We start from the raw sequence: 2,724 nt of genomic DNA, 5'->3' as shown, positions 1-2,724 counted from the left end.
AGCTCGTCGTTCGAGATCTAATTAATTTTGGGAGTTGTTTCTTCACGGGATAAAGCCAATACCATCATCTGGGTTTTTTCCTAAACTACTAGCAGTTGAAGAAGAAGAAGATTATAACCCGGATTCCCCGCTCCGAGCCGGCCACGGCATCTCCTCACCTCGTTGACCCGCCTGTTTCTCTTTCTACCGTGGGTCAGCCCGGCCGTAAGTCGCCCGGACAACTCGCCGCCGTGCAAAATTGTCCCGGACCGATCTGCACACTGCAAGTTGTAATTCCTGCGTCCATGGTCGTTGCTACTCCCGAGAAGAAAAAATTGCAGCAGTGCACGCCTGACTATTACTGGTGTGTTCTCCGTGTCATCACATAAAGGCATCAACCAAAGCCAAACAACCGAAGCAAGCTACGCCGAGGCCACCACCGCCGATGGCCGCAGCACTGCTGTCGTCCGCCAGAGATGCTGCCCTGCTTCTTGAGTCGCCGCTACTCCTGCGGTTACGGCCGCGACGCCCGGCTGCCTCCGCGTATATTGGTCTCGGTCAGGGGTGAGCGCTGAATCGAGTCCACTGTCAGGTCAACGGAGCGCAGCTTGAACTGGCCCTTCCCTCGCCCGTGTCGCCTCTGAGATGCTTCAGTACGCTTCAAGACAATAATGTTGGGCCGGGTCTGACCCGTAGTGGCCTCGCCTCCGCGATCTCAAGCTCACTGCCGCTCTGCACCACTATCGAGGACGCCGCCGAGCGGCCTCATCGAGCCGCCCCCGTTGAGCTGCTGTCCTTGAGACGCCGCTCACACAACCACCGCAAGCCGGCCTTCTCCCGCCGGATCACTTCCGCCTCCTCATTCAGACTTGTCGCGCGCATCCCGTGCTTCCCGAGCTGCCACCCATCATGTTAGTGCGGCCTCGCCGCCGCGAATGCCCGTGAATCCGCGTCAAAACTTGCTGTCGCCACCTTGCCAAGTCGTCGTGGCCCCTCTGCTGTATCTCAGGCCGTGCTGCGGGTCATCCCCGCCAAGTTGCTGAACCGCCGTAGATCCTTGCTGCTTTAAACCGGCGCCCCCGAGCTGCCACCTCCAAGTCGCCGTGGCTCGCCTCGCGCCGCCTCGAGCCACCATTGCTCGGCCTGGTCATTTGCCGCAGCTGGCCGGTGCTATCACCTCCGAGCCACCGCGTTCGCGCTGTGCTGGGCCGGTCGTGCCCTTGCGCTTGACCCGCCGTGTCGCGCTTAGCCCGCTGCGTCAAGGATGGGACGGTCCTGTCCTCGCTTTGACTCGCCGGCGGCTCATCGACCGCCCGCCCTCCATTGCCGTGGCATACACCTCGAGATGCTCCATGAGTCGCCGGCCTCCGTTCCTAATGCGCCGCAGAGAGCCGCCCTGCGCTGCCGGCCTGCATCCATTGCGCCGCCACGGCCGCGAGCGGCCTTGCCGCGGGCCTCTGCTGTCTGCCTCACTCCACCAGAAACGGTCGCGTGCCGTCGGCCTCCATCCGAGCCGAACCGCCGCCGAGTCAAGCCCCTGCTACAAGTTGCCTCGTCGGCCTCTGGCTTTGAATCGCCACCGAGTTGCCGCACAGATGACCCGGCGGCGTGGCCGAGCTACAGCAAATTTTTACCCCGAGTCATTACCATGACCCGCCTTGGAGCTGCTGACTCGTCGGCCATGGCCCAGATTCGCCTTCACCGAGATGACCCGGATTCGTTTTCGCTGAGTCACCACCGTGATCCGCCCGGCCGCGGGCCTCTTCACCAGCAACTGCGTCCGTCCGGCCGCGGACCCGGATTCGCTGAGTCCCAGTGAACCGCCGCGGGTTAAACCGCCGCCCCGAAAGGGTCACCTCTGGCGCACCAACTTCAACCCACTTCCTCCTTGAACCGCCGTCACTTCGGTGCGGTTTCAGAGTCGCCGCTCCAAGTTACCGTCGGCCTGTGAGTCACCGCCGGTCTGTGAGTCATCTCTCATGAGTCACCGCAGTGGATTTACCTCCTGGCCGCCCTCGTCGAAACACCGCGCCTCGCCGGGTTTGCCTCTGCGTTGAATCGTCGCCGGATCACCATCACCGCGGTAAACCGCCGTGACTTTGTTCCCTCAAACATCAACTATACCATGCCCCCGCAGGCTCTTCGCGCTATGGAGTGGCAGTAACAAGAAATATGCTCTGTTGTTGGATGCTGGAAAAGTCAAAGGTCCACCACCAGGCTCATGTGTTAGTAGAATAACTACTACAAGTGCAAGTGCTGTGCTGGTTTGCTATCGTATAAAAGAGCATGGGATACGGTACAATGGCCGCATCAGACATCTGATATATTTTGATTACGGTATCGGTGAGTTACACGCACGGCTATAGACTGTGGTTATTGTTGACCAATCAAACATAGCTGCACTATTTATCAAAAGCTCAGCAAGATATCAAGGATGAGAAATGTGGCAGCATTTGGCAAGGTCCTCGAGGTGATCAGTACAAATTCCTTCGGATGCGTATAAGTATCAAACGGAATTCGGCAACAGTACTGAAAGGTTATCTAAGGTGCCACATACGGATCATCTGTTGTATGAACAAACTAGGTAAGATTATTGCTATGCTACGGGTATAAAGCATGCACTGGCAACGTTTTGCACTGATAACGGCGTTTTTTCCTTTGTGTCACATTACCTGATGAATGGACGGTCGGTTCACGCGTTCGAACCGGTTTATAACACGGAGGACAACTAGCCCGTCCGCACCG

This window comes from Triticum urartu, chromosome 6A (genome assembly GCF_056163025.1).
Source record: "Triticum urartu cultivar PI428250 chromosome 6A, HENAU_Tu73, whole genome shotgun sequence".
Taxonomy (NCBI): domain Eukaryota; kingdom Viridiplantae; phylum Streptophyta; class Magnoliopsida; order Poales; family Poaceae; genus Triticum; species Triticum urartu.
Note: the sequence above shows the minus strand (reverse complement) of the source record.